This window comes from Pseudorca crassidens, chromosome 13 (assembly GCF_039906515.1).
Source record: "Pseudorca crassidens isolate mPseCra1 chromosome 13, mPseCra1.hap1, whole genome shotgun sequence".
NCBI lineage: Eukaryota > Metazoa > Chordata > Mammalia > Artiodactyla > Delphinidae > Pseudorca > Pseudorca crassidens.
The window spans coordinates 80,695,195-80,712,258 of record NC_090308.1 but is presented as its reverse complement, the minus strand read 5'-3'; the positions used below and the strand labels follow the sequence as shown (position 1 = coordinate 80,712,258).

General features: G+C 43.4%; 1 long non-coding RNA gene across 1 annotated transcript in view; it reads right to left on the bottom strand.

The window, feature by feature from the left end:
* LOC137204843 (uncharacterized) overlaps positions 1-13,746 on the bottom strand; it is a 48,082-nt gene extending 34,336 nt beyond the window's left edge. Inside the window, exon 1 of the long non-coding RNA XR_010933867.1 lies at positions 13,399-13,746. This is a non-coding gene — a long non-coding RNA (uncharacterized lncRNA). The remainder of the gene's footprint in view (positions 1-13,398) is intronic.
* Between the last annotated feature and the right edge of the window lie 3,318 nt (positions 13,747-17,064).

Below are 17,064 nucleotides of genomic sequence, written 5' to 3'. Positions count from 1 at the left end.
TACCCTATACCATTCAGTCTTAAATCCTCTTCTTGACTCTACAATCATGATTTTCTTAAGCTATGCATAAATAAGAACAGCTTAAAATGGTACAGCCACTCAAGCTCCCTCACCTCCTAACCCTAATTCTCTGGATTTTGAATCAGAGTATTTATTTATTTTTTTACATCTTTATTGGAGTATAATTGTTTTACAATGGTGTGTTCCTTTCTGCTTTATAACAAAGTGAGTCAGCTCTACATATACATATATCCCAAAGAGTATTTAAATTAAACGGCCCAACCTCGATGGTGAGATTTCAGGCACTTATCAGCAGGTGGCAGATGTTATCATTGCTTTATTTGTTGACTGACTGATTGATACTAGGACTCTCCTTTGGCCATGGAAATGCAGAGGTGCAATGTGGGTGGCCTACTCCATTGTAGAATGATGCTTCTCCCCTGGCTTCCCCTTTCTCCCCAGGTCCGTCCACCTCCACCACTCTGGTCCCTGAGCGTTTGCAGTGGTACCTGCGGAAAAGGGAGCATTCCATGTCAGCACAGGACCCAGCGTCCAGGCTCTGCACTGCATCCTTTCACCCATCATCTCTCTGGGGGCCAGGGGCCCAGACAACAGCATCAACAGTACTGGCATTGGCCCCAGCCCTTCCTTCAGAAAACCCATCTAAAGACAAGAAACACAAGTGGTCTCCGCTTCATTTTGTAGAAAGCATACATAGAACTAATCTGAAATGGAAGTAAAATAAATGTACCAACAAAATTCTGCCCTTTAAAATTCATCTTCATCTTCTATTTATACTTTATATTTAGTAGTCCACACTGTTTCTAGGCTAATTCAAAGGCTTCTAATGCTCATTATATTTCTTGCTAATAACTGCAATGATGAATTTTCCCTTGCTATTTTCTTTTTGTAATTAATAGGAACACAGACCTGCCAGGTTCTTGCCTCTTGAAAATGGCTGAAGGCTGTAGGAATCGACTGGGAACAATTTCCCATGGATTGTACCCACGTGGAAAATTAAGAAACTCAAATTCTAGGAAGAAAAGCATTGCCTGGAATAGTAGAGAGCTTACAGAGTTAAAAAGAGTAAAGTCTCTTCTACTCCAGAAATTAATATAAATATTTTTTGTTCAGTTAGCATTCTCTAAGAATTAAGCTAGATAAACCACGCGTTCTCAAGTTTATAGCCTTAATTTTTTTTTTTGGCTGCATGGCTTGCAGGACCTTAGTTCCCTGACCAGGGATCGAATCTGGACCCTCAGCAGTGAAAGCATGGAGTCCTAACCACTGGACCACCAGGGAATTCCCACACCCTTAACTTTAACACAACCTTTTTGTTGTATTGCGAGCAATGTCTACGCACAACCTCGTTTTAACCCTGCCCTGGTATGATGAAGCATTTACTGTCATCATCATTACACATGCAGGGACATCAGGCTTGGAGAGCTGGAATCACATCTATCACTCACTCTCCCATTCTGATGTTTTGCTTATTGTAAGCTTTTCTGAATCATTTGTGGAGTCGGGGAGGGTGTGGGCTGGAATAAATATGAGCTAGTTAATTATTATTCAATAAAAATTGTTTTCATTGTAAATTGGGTGCAAAAAATTAATAAATGAAGAAAACGTCTAAGAGTAGAAACAAATATCTAGATCCTTTAGGAGAAAACAATTCGTTTAGTCACTAATTTGTTCATCATATATTTATGCATTTGCCAGAATCGCTTTTATTTATTCATTTTTTTATGAATCCATGTTTAGTTTAATATCAATACAGGTGGAGATACACACACATATTATTAGGTCGATAGATAGATAATGCGTACACTCATGGGTCGATATATACACATATGTATATATTTTTTCTGTCAGTTAAGAGGGCCTAAAATCTATGGCCCCAGTAATAATGAGCACATCTATTTTCCAGATATTTTTTCTTTTAAAAATTAAAAAAAATTTTCTTTAATTTTTTATTGAAGTATAGTTGATTTACAATGTTGTTTTTTTTTTCAAAAGGCGCTTCTTTCTTTCTTTTTAATTTTTATTGGAGTATAGTTGACTTAAAATGTTGTGTTGCCAAACTCTCCTTTAAAAATGATAGTGATTTACAGTCCAGGCCAGGGTTCCCCAGACAGGGGCTCTCCAGGCTTATCAGAGAGTTTTGGGTTGTTCTTCCCCTGCACCCCGCTGCCCCCCATCTGCCTGAGCCCCTCCTCTCCTACTTGGGCTGCGTCCTCACTAGGGAGGGGGATTCCAGAGACCCAGGGAATCCCAGCCTCCAGGCTCATCAGGGACTTTCCGTCCCACTCCTCCCATCCCTGGTCACTGTCAGCAGTTCCCAGGCCGCAGCCCACAGGCTGCCTGCTGGCCCAGCTGCCCCCCCTTCAGGGGCCCCAGCTCCTTAGACACCCCACAAAGAGCAACTCTCACCTGGGAACATCGGCCCATTCCTGTTGAAACAGAAGATCTATTTCTAAAGGGTCATTAGGTGAATTTAAGATGAATTTCACTGTAATAACCACATGGCAGAATTCAGAATTCCAACCAGTCCTTGTTTTTTTTTTAAAAAATCAAACCTATTAGATTACGTAATCATTAAAACTTATTTATAAAGCTACGCAATGATATAGAACATTAGCTATCCCGGCAAGGTAAGGAAAAGCCAAGAAAGAACTATATGTATGATATAAACGTTATCATGTTAAAAATTCAGAATACACACATACGATTTGTTCCTTCTGCTTTTCTGTATTTTACAAGTTTTCTTTAATGTGAATACTTTTAATACAAATATTTAGAAAATATTGATCCATTTCAGACATAGGAATTAGTATCTCCTGCATCTCAAGAGTAATGTAGACAGTACCAGACGCTTTTCAAAAACGGTTTTCTGTCTAGATAAATCTTTGAAGGGAGAGAAGATTGCGTACATCTCTGCCCTGAAGGCTGTGATTCTCTGTCAGTCACTGCTAAGGCTACTGGAGTGGCCCGTGGGTGCCTTACACACGGTAGGTGATCAATATATTCTGGCTAAATGTTTGAAATGTTGATTAGGAGATTCTCAAAACACACCTTATTCATAATTATCCAGGATCTTTCTTTTGAAAAGTTTATGAGCTCCCAGCTCTTTAAAATGTGTCTTTTCCACCTTTAAAAGTGATGAAATAGACAAAAGTTAATGACTGATCCAAGTTTAGCGCCCGAGCAATAAAATGAAGATGGGATCCCCTGTCCTGTGGTCTAGGGGACCTGTCTTGAGACCAGCTGATGCTTTTGCCGAGGTGGGAAGACGGGGATCCCTGGGCCCTTTTGGTGGATGACTGCCCTGGACAGGCCTCTGCCCATCACACAGCCTATTTTCTCTGTGGATGGAGACTAATGGTAGTTTAGCTCTCCACCTTGCAGAGCTCTTCTGAGAAGTGACTGAGAGCTGTATGAGAGAGTACCAGCCACATGTTAGTTGGTTTCCTTCTTACTGCCTTCTGATTGTGAACATGTTAGGGCAGATTCATCAGAACAGTGGTTATTAACGGAGGTAAACCTCTAATGTCACCTGGGCCTTTAAACTAGTTGCGCGATGGTGTTTTACCTCACTGGATATTCATTTTCTCAACTGTAATGAGAGGGTAAGTCAGACCCTAAAACTCTTCTAGCTCTAACACCCTATGCCTCTAATTCCTTCATTGCTTGAATTTATGAGGTAGGGGTGGGGACTGGAGTTGGAGAGGCTCGGAAGGATGTTTTAAAAACTGAACATACACAAATCATGGAAGCCGACCTCCCTTAACTAGTGTGAGTTTTCTTAGTACAAATGAGCACCAATAACCCTGACTTCACCCACCATCACTTCCCACACCCCCACATGCTAAAATAGCAGACTACAAAATGGACGAGAGTACACTGACAGACACAGCAGTTAGCAGCTGACTTAGGAAGCTTTCTACGGAAGGTCTTAATTGTCTCCAATACTATCTGGCCTGGGAACTGGGCTGTAAGCCACAAAAGAAAAGAGGTTCATATACCTTATACCTGTGGCACACAGTGACAAAAAATGTCTATTCAGGGTCCAGCCTCCTCACCATTCCATATGGAGAACGGGCAGCTTCACCTGACATAGCTCACTGCATCTCAGAATCAAAGACACTTTCATCAGGGTTTTACTGCAAGTTAATGTTTGACTTACACTGTTCTGGGCTAACAGCGGCTTAGCTGCTCATGGAAGGATTTTCTAGATTTTCAACAAAATAGCTGTAAACTCCTAAGATAAAAACCACACTTGAATTCAAAGAAGAAGAGTTATTAAAAAGCTCATGTTATAATTTCATCCTATTACATTCACCTAATTAATATGTACTCACAGCAGGTTTGTGCTAAATTTGAACCACAAGGGATAGCAGATGATGGAAACACAGTGCGACTGGCCCTAATTCCATTTGTGGGTGTAAGTATTAAGTATGGAGGTGCAAATGCTTAGGTCAACCAAACAGCCACAGAAGCAACAGTGACTAACCACCAACTACTGCTTTGCCCCTCTTGCTTCTAGGGAGGAGAGAGAGTCTGAGAAAGCGTGCGACGGTTTCCATTACCTTCCGGAGACTCAGGTTCCTAATTTTAAGAAAACCTGGTGTGGCCGTAATCTAGGACATACAAATGGAGAACATTTGATGAACTGTGGAGAAAGATAAAAATTTCCATGATTATAGGAAAGATGGACAAGTGGGGGAAAAATGGATAAATGAAAAAAGAAAAGATGAGAGAGAAAAGCTCCCTTCTCCCCCTTCTACTTCCTAAGGGTAATTCATTAGTGATTCTTGCAATGTTTGTTATTTCAAGAATTTATGCTACTGCCATGCAATGATCAAAAACAAAAATTAGTTTGTTTTACTGAGAGGGATCTAATTAAACCTGTTAAGACCAGGACCCTCTATCCGGGAAATGAATAACTATTTAAAAATAATTTCTTCAAATCAATACTTTTATCATTTAGATTAGCTCAACATTTTTTATTTAAACCAGGTGTTTTTCATAAATGCTACTGAATAGTGTACCTTTCTACAAGGAGCAGGATAAAGAGAGACTTCAGGGGACGTATCAGAAACGAAGCATCAGAAAGTTTAAGGGTAAAATTAACCATATACTTTGGATTTTCTGGAAGCGTCACAATTACAATGATTCTGTCCCAATACAATCAGAAATCCATAGGAAATACCTTCACACCTATGATCTGACCAAGTAAAGTCATTAGAGATGATTTAAACAGCATCCAAAAAATCCTAGATTCCCAAAAGAATTAACCTCGGTTTTACATACTATGGAACAAAAGAGCCACACTTTGATTTTACCTAAACTATTAAGAGGATTTATATACAAGAAGAGTACTTTACAGCCACTTAAAAAAAAATAACTGATGAATCTGATTTAGTCTTTGAAAACATGAATTTTTTTAAAAAACTACCACATTGGTTGGCATTCCAGAGCCTGAAAGTCCTAACTTTTCTTACTTTTTCTTTCTAAAGCACTTCTTAAAATTGCCTCTGGTATTTTAAAAATATGCTCGGAACTCTTAGGGCTCCAGCAGTTTTTTAACTAATAAAATAAACACAGCAATTGAGTACCTGCAGTTCTGCTAACAGTATTGTTTGTATTCTAAGCCCCATCCACAGAGGCTACAGAAAAAAATATCCAGTATAAACAAATATTACTTAGATCCCAGTGGCATCTCAAAGCAGCACACCCAAGTCTCAAAATGCAAAAGGAGAAATTTTCCACTCCCACTGTGATTAACTCCCTGGCAAAACTCAGGTCAGGCAAAAGGGAGTGAAATTGCCTCTGTTTTGGTGAAGGTGGGGAGGGGATGTGGGTATGAAGCAAAGCAGTGATTCTTTTTCTTCGTTTCTTCGCCCTCTTTTTTCCCCTCAATGCATCTGTTCTTTTCCCTGTCTCTCTCCTGCCTCTGCATTCCCCACTTTTAGCTGTTCTCTCCTCTTCTTCCATCCCCAGTTCCTACAGAAAAGACAGGTTTGTCCTGCAGTTTCCTTGCTCATCCCAGTCCCTGGACGTCATATGACCACTCCCCGCACACATCACGGAATAACGTTTTCAAAGTACTACACACAGGAGGGCAAAGAGCGAGAACGAAGTGGGCCGGGGTTAAGACTGGGGAAAAAACGTCTCCACCAGTATCTGTAACACCCAAACTTCCAGCTGAGAAAGTGGCTGAGGCCTCTGGGGGAGAAGAAGCTGGAGGCCCAGAAATGCTAGGAGGAGTGGGGCAGAGAGGTGCTACAGCGTGAGAGCATCCCCAGGAGCTAGCCCGGCCTCCCCCAGGCTGAGGGCGGGCTGAGGCCCGTGGCGAGCACGGTTTGGACAGGACTCCCCCTTCCCAGGCCTGGGGTGGCTTCTCTCTCTGCCTGGCCTTTGTGTCCACAGCCCAAGGCAGACACGGACGTCGAGGAAGGAAGCCGTGCTCCTCGGTGAGGCCGGGCCCAGCTGAGTGCCCGATCTTTCCACGGACACTCATCTTCCCCCAACTCTGCCACAGCTTTCTGCTGATTCTTAGCACTGCTGTCAAGTTATCCACTCTGCCTACACTTACGAGTCACCCTCAACTCAAGGCCTGGCCCTACAACAAAACTCTGTGCCTTGGCTTTCTCAAGGGTAAAAGGATAATGACTGTAACTGCACATAATAAGCGCAGGGTTAAGAGGCCTCCACACAAACTCATACTTGTAAAGTGTTTAGAAGAGTGTTTGGCACATCAAAGTATGACATAAGAATTGGTTAAATAAAATGAAAATAAAATAAATTATCTGTGAACACATATATCTGGATTCAAAGGACAGAAAGCTCTTCACGATGACAAAACGGACTTCAAACAGAAAAGAAGAGCAAATATATTGATTTTGTCACCATGGGTCACCAGGCCAGGAGGATTACCAGGAGGGATGGCCCAAGGAACCAGGCTTTATCTTCATGTTCTGTGTAAAACCACTGCCAGCCTGGTCCTGAGACACTCCGATAGCGAGGAAGGAATTGAATCTGTTGAAACCACACATTCCAAAATGGAAGTGTGAGAGTTCACACTTAGCCTGGGATATCCCGTATCTGACCACTCGGCACTGCAGTCATTTGCACTCTTTATGTATTATTTAGATAATATTGTTTAAGAGGCGTCATTGTATATTCTTGAAAATGACAGAGTTTGAAGTTAAATGCTTCCGGGAAAAGGACTTTTTTCTTTTGGAGGTGGGGCTATAATGATATGAAAAGGACAGCTGCAGGTTGTAAAACTAAGGACAGAAAAGGGCAGAAAAAAAAAAAGATAGGGCAACATGGAAGGAAGGGGAGACAGTGATGAGAAATAAGGTCAGCTTCATGGAACAGGAGTATCTCCCATGCTCGTAATGTGTGACTGAATAAATGTTATAATGACTCCAAAGCTTATTATAAACAGGGAACAAAATGCATTCCAAATATGGAGCTCCATATTTGAAAAGTATATAATTACCTCATGAACATAAAAGCTCTGGTTTTAATTTGATCTTCCCTATTTAAAAATTGCTTTTAAGAGAGAAATATTTGAAAAAAATGTCTGCAGTCTCAAAGGTAAGTTACCCCAAATTGGCAATTCCATGATTTAATTTTTCTATCAACACTTAGCAAAAAGTGTAGCTACCTTTCCAGGATCATTAGAAATATTAATTTAGAAACCTGTAAGACAGCTAACAATATTAAAAATTTCCATAGATTGATTTCATAAATTTAATACTCAGAAATGTTTAAACATTTCAGCTGACGTTCTCTTGGTGATAGTAATAAAACATTAAGCTTTAGCAAAGAAATATATTTGACTTTTTTTAAACAAATACATCATCTATAATAAAACAAAATACTACTCAGAGCAATTCAAGGAATATAATTAGAGTTTGCTATAAAAATAAATCCTTTGAATCCTTGTTTAATAAAAAGTATTAGCACTGATAGTTTTAATCTACAGAAATGGACTTGAAAGATTTTCAAAGTTTATTATGTTAAAAATATGTAGTGTAGCAGTGTTAAGCATCTCTAAATTTTAGCATTATACCTCGAAGAGTTCTAACTTCTGCCAGAAGGAAAAGTATGCCTCGACTAAGCAAGAAATTTCCATTACTCCTATCTTAAGAAGTCACACCCCATACAACCAATGACAGGAAAACATTTCAATTCAAACCTCTGACACTCTCAAGCCTGAAGCAAAATTTTAAAAAAATACAAAAATAAAACACAACTCACATTTTCAGGGAAGAAAGGAAACTCTTGCTAAATAAGTGGCAATTATGCTGAAGAATTTATATGCTAAGCACGACTGAATGTAAAAACACCAGAGCAGTCAACCATAGCTTTAGCACTTTGAGTATGATTAACAGAATGAACTTTCAAAGGTCAATTAAATGTCAACACACTTTAAAAAGATACTCTAAGATTAAGTCTGGTCAGTGTATAACAGTACCTCACAACTTAGGGGTACCCTTCTTAATTTAAGGGTAATGTGCATGTGAGTATATGCACATAAATGCAGACTTACACGTCACCAGCCAGATTACTACAGAAAGTCATCCAGCATCTATCCTAGAGTTTGACTATGTTAATGTTTTTCAAGTTACGAAACGATTAAAAAGAAAACCGAACTCTGTTTGTTATACAGCATTATCCGATGAAGATGAAACGCAAAGTAAATCATAAATGTTAAGACTAAGGCATATCCAACAGCTTATCCTATCTATTCCATCAGAGGAAGTCATTCACGAGCTCACCCTTTATCGTCCCTAATATACCATCCTGCGAATTCTTCGCCCACTAACCTTCCCTGAGTGCTTGTGGTTAAAAAGCTTACCCCAAAAGCTACCTGGCATTCAAAAATTGCCCACTTCAGCATCTGTGGGACACAACAAGGCCTGAAGGCATCCAGCGCCCATTCCTGACATTTTCATCCAGGAACTCAGTAAGAGTCCCCATCCCACGCCCGTAAGGAAGGCCAAGTTGTCACAGAACCTCAGAATGAGCAGGGATCGTCAACATCATCTGGCCCAAACCTCTCCACATTCACAGCTCAGGAGACGTGCAGCCATAAAGCTCCCAGGGTACCCTACCAGACTGCAAGTCCAGTCTTACTTTTAGTCCAGTGTTTCTTGTCTGTATCAGATCTATCATAGACTTGTTCTCCATTAGGACTTTGAGACCAGGTTATAACTGACCAAATAGCTGTGGCTACCATCGGAATTCAGAGGAAGACGGAATGTTTAAGATGTTAATGATCTGGGAAGGCTCCCAGGGGAGCTGGGAACTGAAGATGGGTAGGATGCAGAGGGTTGGAGAGGAGGCATCACTAAGGAGGGAAGCAGGGTGAGCTAAGGCACCCTGGTGAGCGAGGCCACTATGTACAGTAGGATGGAGACCCTTGTTTTAGGAACAGGCGGAGGAGGGACAGACAAAGTGATGAAAGGATTTCGACGTTAGAAAACTGACACGAAGACAGCAAAGGCTAACCTAGCAATAGGTTTGCAAGAGGGAATGGAGGTGGGGAGACAGAAAGATCTGAAGTGCCTCTTAGGGGTCTAGTAATATTCATAATATTTTACAGGGCTGTTGTTAGGAACTAATGAGCTGATGTGAGAAAAAGCACTTTGAAAAGTCGAAAAGCTCTAGAAAGTAAAGATGTTTTGAAAAGTCAGGGGACAAGAGCCTCTCTAATCACGGCCCCGTGGCTTGACAGCATACGCTTCTCTGCAAAGGCAAACTTGGAGCTGTGTTCTGGATCTTCTCCTATGGGATCAGAGATAGAAATCTTTTCCTTCAATAATTCCAAAAGCTGGATCCCAAGGTGGGGGGACAGCCTCCACCCTGACGTCCCTGTAGGCTGAGGATCCCTGATACTAAAATCCGAGGCCAGGGTTACAATTTTGAGGCAGACCGCCGCGTGATCCATGTTTTCCCTCACTGAGTCAAAGCAGCATATAAAGTGCCCAGTAAAGTGGTACAAAAAGGGGGCAGGAGAAGAGACAGCACCGGAGCAGCCAGGCTGTGAGCGGGCGTCAGGGCCTGCACATCACCCTCCCTGGTCCCACCCTGGGTCCCACTCTGACTACTCAGCAGGTGACCTTCCGTGTCCACTTCTCTGTGCCGACTTCCTCGCTCGTCTACAGCGACGCCCCAGGGCTAAAAAAAGGAGTTCTGAAAAGTTACCATAATAAATTAAAAGGTGCGCATGTGGCGTAGATACTGAGTGACAGTTATTACTGTCACTAATTTGCGCCTTACATAATTTATAATCTTACCTAATTCCCCAAACAACTCCCAGGAGGCAAGTACCATTATCCTCATTTTTCAAGTAAGGAAACCGAAGCTCACGGGGTCACCTAGGTCGCAAACGGCAAAGCCAGGATTTGAATCGGGAGTGCCGGACTCCGCCTACGCTTTGAACCTTCCTCCTAAACTCTTCCCCTTTTCCTTCAACAAACGTGAAAATCCTGGCTTCCGTGCCAGGGATTTTAGGGATACAGAAGTTACAGGAGCCATGATACAGGCTTGTAGACAAAAGTTTTGACAACAGAGGGCAAAGGACCCGGGCTCAGGCACACCCGTGCCTGCCGGGTGTCAGCCTCCGGACTAAAGTCTCCCCAGTGAGTGCGGCATTGTGTCCAGGGGACCGCTTTCCACTCGGCATTCTTGCTCTGATCTCTCCCAGGCCTCCTGTCCCTTGGGGTCCTTTCCCAATTATCTGCTTGAAACCTTAGCTGGACAGTTGAAGAAGAGGCAGCTGGGACTGGGACCCCCGCAGATCTCACACAGGCTGGAGGAGCGGGAGGTCCCATAGCGGGAGGGGTGTCTAGGGCCTTGTGTCCCAAGGCACCCTTACGTCCGCTTGCAGTGCGTTTGCTCACAGGAGCAGTTCCTGAGGGCTCTGTGGCCCCGGGGCCCCACTGAGAGATGAAGCCAACATGCCTAGGGCCGGAGGGGAAGTGATGAGCAGGGAGCAAGCCGGGAGGCTGGTTCAATGTTCCTGGGGAAAAGCAACAGTTGCCACTAAACACTGACAAGAAAACTAACACTAATCCTCAAATTTAGTGTGATAAACTCTCTCTGGGAGGTTCCAGTTGAGAATACAGATTCCAGGTTCTGCTCACAGACATTCTGGCTCTTCAAGGGTTGAAAGGTGCCTGGGAGTCTGAAGTTTTGCAAGAACTACAGAAGGTCCTGATACGGGGGTCTAAGGATCTCAATCTCTGATATACAGCCCTGACCCCCTACAGAGCTGCCCAACCAACAGACCTGCTCTCAGGAGGACACACGTTCTACAAAGACAGCTTGTTCACATAGCAGTGCGAGGTTCTGGGTGGAGTGGTCACTTTTAAATAAGGCCACTAGGCTTTCCAGAAGTTTCCACACTCACAAATGTTGGGGACTTATTTTCCTAATGTCACCAAATAAACTATGACACAGGCCCTTTAGGAAAAACAGAGTATCTCACACACAATTCAGTCCCCAAAGGACCTCAACACACACACACGGCACCTGTCTGGAGTGAAGACCCTCTCAGCAAGATGCTATTGCCAGTGCTTACTTTCTATTTGGTGTAAGACTGGAGATGACTTTCTCACTGCAGATTTAGGTGATTTCAAAAGGTACACTTTTCTTCATGCAACTGAACTGCCCTGAAAGGTTTACTTCATGCTATTTAAAAAATGAGTTTAAAAAGCAAACAGCACTCAAGTGAAATATTAAGGACACGATTAGGGCATTTAGACATTCAGTCACAAGGCAAACAGCTACTGATTATTTAAGAAACATACTTTTTCACAGGTTTGTGTTCTTCAAAGACAGCTACGTCATAAAATGTATTATGTTACAACAATATTGCTATCTTTCTCCTAGAAACCCTATCGATGTTCTTTGTCTCTTTCCAAATCTGTATCCTTGTTTTAAGCTCTACACTTTCGGGCTACATACTGGAATTAAGCTCAGTCTTTCTGCCAGATCTTTCTCTGATACCTTCTTTCTTTCCCCTAAAGCACGGTAATACTTCTCTTTAAGGATGGGCAAGAAGAATTTTTAATTGTTTTTATCTGAGTGCCTGGCATTTTATTCAGCAAATATTTGCTGAGTATCGGCATTTATGCATTCACATTTTTAAAAAAATCAACTTTTGTTATTATAAACTCCATGAGCAGAAAAATGCCCAGCAGAGCACCTGGCCTCTAGAAGGCACTGCTTGAATGGTAAGAAAACTGGGGGGATTTATCACTGAGAGAACAAAATAATTTCTCCTGTATTCAGTACTGATAAGTCTACATTTCATAGTGGAAAGAATTCTGGTTAGGGAAAATGTTTGATTTCACTTTGTATGGAAAAAATGCAGGTTATCAAGATAACCGAAAGTTCACACTGCACTGTATTGCAACACAACCGGTCAAGACGTTATTTCAATACCATTGCCAGACCAAACCTTTAACATTAATCATTTATCAAAATTATACATGCCACTAACACATCCCAACAAAGACGATTATGTAAGTGAGCCGTTTTGGCGTCAGTGATACTGAACACAGCAGCTATTTTCAATCCTTCATTAAAATTAGATCAAGATGTACTTGCATTGTGTGTTACTGTTCCTGTAAGGAAGATTTACATTAGTTTAAGATTTACTTTGGTTGTAAGTGACAATTTCTTTTCCTTCTATGTCAGAAACTAGAATTCGCTCCCCCTGGGACCCCACAAGGAAGTTTTCAGCAGAAAGAAGAAGCAATACACGAAAACAACAAAAAGCAGCTGTCCTGTTTACTCTCTCCCATGTATAACCGAAGCCCTGGTTTCCCCCTAAACTGAGTCCGGAGGGCATGAAGGGGCTGCTGGGGCACCTGCCACTTCATCTTGAGCCTGGCTCTGTACCCAGCCTGGCCCTACAACTTCTAGTGGTGCCGCCAAGCTGGCCAGTCGTAAGGCGCTTTAAATAGAAGTGATGGGTAATGGATTTTTCACTGAGAGCGACCTTCACATATGGACGTCTGAAAACATGCGGCTGACAAGTTCCTTTTCGGGGGGCTGAAGGGTGGCTCCGGGCGCACCTCAAGGTCCCCGCCCGGCGCTTCGTGATCTGGCCCCGCGCGCTGAGGCCCAGGCAGACTCGCGAACCGAGCCCGGTTCGTAATCGGGAGGGCGCGATGGTCGCGCAGCTGCAGCCCCTGCAGGGGATGCGGGTGCGAAGTCGCTCGTCCCGGGTCGGGCCTGTCCTTCCAGGGCGGGGGCGCCACCTTCCACTCCGTCCGGGCCCCGGACCCCCGCCCCGCGATCCCCCGGGCGCGGCCCCCGTCCCTCACCCCCTCCTCGCCCCCTCCCGGCCCCGGCGGCCCGAAGCCAACTCACCGCGCTCCCGCCGACGACGCGCCCCAGAGTCCCCGCTGGTCGGGGCCCCGCGGACGCGCCGCAAACTTTTCCCGGCCCCGCGGCCGCGGACGATGAGCTCCCGGGCGGGCGCGGGGCCGCGGGGCCGTCGAGTCGGGACCGGTTGGCGGGCGGGCGCGGCTGCGAGGCGCAGTCGTCCCGCAACGGCCGCCCGCGCGCTCTTTGTGTCCCGCGCAGCCCGCCGCCCCCTGACAGCTGACGGGCCGCGGCGCCGGGTGCGCGGCCCCGCCGAGGAGGACGAGGAGCGCTGACAGACGCCGTCCCGGAGTGGCCGCCCCGGGGGAGCCGGCACTGCCCGGGAACGGCCGCCCCCCCGCCGCCGGCACGGCCCCGCTCAGGCCCCGCGGCGCTCGGCCCTCCGCCGCCCGCGCCGCCCGCGCCGGCAGCAGCCCGGGTCGGGCGCCCGATCCGCTCGGCTCCGCCGCCGGCGCGCTCCGTCAGGACCCTGGCCCGCCCCGCCCCTACTCCTCCCCTACCCCGCCCCCAGCCCGCTCCCTCCAATGAGCGCGGCCTGCAGTGGGCGGTTTTGCCCAATCGGGTGCCGGGAAGCGCTGCCCGTCCCTGGAGGGGAGCCAATAGAAGGCGACTCCGGCAACACACCCGCCCTGATCCCCAGGAGCCTAGCGCTCCGAGCGCAGCTGCGGGATCGGACCGCGTACGGAGCGAGTGGGTCTGGCCAGGCGGAGCAGCCGAGCGTGGATCTGTTGGGGGACTACAGGACTGTACTGTAATATAAGGTGTAGACGAAAGTGGGGACACTAGACGCCCCTCCTTGTAGGTCATCTGACTCCCCACCCCGAACTTACACTCATTTTCTGGCGAAAGTTTACGCAGGAGAGAAAGCTGCACAAGCACGCTGCAGCCGGTGACTGTCCAAGTTCAGGCCTTTCCTTCCCTTTAGGGCTTTGCTCTAAGGGGCCCTCCGGGCAGCGCTCGAGGTGCTGCATCGCAGTCCTGAGCTCTTGTTTGTGTCCTTAACCGCCTGGAGGGGTGGGATAGGGAGGGTGGGAGGGAGGGAGACGCAAGAGGGAAGAGATATGGGAATATATGTATATGTATAACTGATTCACTTTGTTATAAAGCAGAAACTAACACACCATTGTAAAGCAATTATATCCCAATAAAGATGTTAAAAAAATTAAAAAATGAAAATATAAAATCGCCAGGACGCCAGGGATCTGCAGCGGGGCGTCAGTTTCCATCCTGCTCCAAAACGCAGACGCTCATGGCACTGCCAGCTCTTTTTCCTTTCTAAAAGAAAATTGCAATGAAAAATAATATAGGAGTTTTGTATACAAGTCGTCTTTACTGTGAGCTTTATTTCTGTACGAAAGTCACACACTATCTTCAATGGAGGTTAAATGATATGGCTGAGTAGAATATTATATGTGTGTATATATATAATATTAACACAGAGAAAGAGGAGAGACCTGAGTAAACCACGGGTTACAAAAGACTGGAGCTGGTAATCATAAAACCTTGCAAATAATAGGCACTGTACTGTTGTTTATTTGCTATGAATAAGATTGCCCATTTGTTGTTGGTCATATAATGTTTGTAAACTTTATTGAGCTCTTTACTGAAAGTGTACTACACATGATGAAAACAGTGCTGGTAACACATATTTGCAAATGTTAAAATCTAATCGCATTTATTTGTACTTCAAATAGCTGTCATGTTCAGTTTATTTCTTCTGGCAATAAACTTTGCATCTAAACATTTTTGTACAGATGTGACCTGTTCCTTCTGCATAAATTATTTTGGTGACAAGATTTCTTTTTTTAATGATGATCTGTGCGATGAACCAAAAGAAGAAAGAGATAGTTGACGAGAGAGAGAGAGAGAGAGAGAGAGAGAGAGAGAGAGAGAGAGAGACAGGGATCAAACCGGTAAAGAATGGCTTATGTTACCATCTTGCTTTTATGATTGCATCTTACCACACCTTATTAGCTTCGAGGGATAGCATGGACCCAAGGCTAAGATTTGTCAGATGATTCAGCTTCTGGATTGACCCTGAGCAAATCTCTTAATGACTAAGTCTGTTATGAAAGGTCAATATTCTGGACTCTGCCTGCCTCATAGAGAGGCTGCAAGATCCAACCAAGGTAGCATTTTGTCAACAGTGTGTTTTCTGTAGGATGTTGTACCAAGCGCATGGCAGCCTTAAATGTGCTAGTCTCCTTCTCTACTTTTCTACAAGCAAGTGTCAAGGTACTTGCCCAATAACAGTCTATTAATATTTCCTCTGACACATTTTTTCAATCCGAAATACTTTTTGATCCCAACAGGTTGTTTTTTAACTTTTTATTTTATATTAGGGTGTAGTTGATTAACAATGTTGTGCTAGTTTCAGGTGTACAACAAAGTGATTCTGTTAGTTATACATATATCTATTCTTTTAAACCCATCAGTTTTCCTTCAAACTGGATGTGAATGAAATTCCTGCCTCTTGATTGTAGAGCAAAGTAGTACTTCCAGAGTTTTTCCTCCCTCCTTTCCTTCCTTCCTTCCTTCCTTCCTTCCTTCCTTCCTTTCTTACTTTCTTTCTTTCTTTCTTTCTTCTCTCTGTTTTCATGGAGAAGGTGTTAGGAGAAAATTTTAATGTATCCTATGACTGCCAGTGTGCATAATTTTATTCAATACATGGAAGTTGTTAATGGCTGGGTCAAATTTATACCCATATAATCAAATAACTTTTCAGGCATTTATTAGGGATTCACTTAAGGCATTTTTGCTAAATTTTCAAAGAGGAAATCAAATGCGTATTTTTAGAGATATTTCCATGTGTCATAATGTAATTTGTTTACTTTGTTCCAAAATATGCAGTCTAGTACAGAAGTTTAATTATTACTTCAAACAAATGTACATATGGTAACACTACAATGTGAAATTTGCTAAATTTAATTGAACCAGCAGTTGTTATTTTCAATTAATTAGATTTAATTTTCTGATTTAATTTTCTGATTGAAAATCATGGAAGAATTGATGAATATGAATCCAATAGGCTTGACATAGTAAGTGTAACTCAAAACCAGTATTTGGTAATAGCAATCTATTACAGGGGATGAGTATTTTATCAATTCTCTACATAATATTCATGACTCTACCATGGTATTATTTCATTCACTAATGTTTAGAAGATTTTCCTCAGTCAGTTGTCCAATATAGAACAGGAGAGCTGTCACTGATTTAGACAGCTATCTGTTTTAAAACATATTTAAATGTTTACTAGAGAAGCTGTGACTTTGGGGGGTCATGTAACATTTGTAAAGATAATTTTTTTAATACACAGACATTAGGTCTTTAAGTTGCATCACATGATCAGTGGTAATATGACCAATGACAATATTATTTTCTCTGGATTTTCACATTTAAGATACTGTCATCTTAATATCGTTCCATCAATGAGTATAACAAATAACCAGATTCCCATCTTCTGGACCCTGATCGTTGATTTGCCTCTGAATTTCTGTGTGTCTTGGACAAATCAGATTCCCACGTGACTTCTCTTCAATGCATTGAATCCCATTAACTGGTTTGAAAATGTTGTTATTAGGAATGGTGAAATAACATCTATAGAGAGAGAACAGAAAAATAATTTGCTCATTTTTCTTTCTATTTTGGACA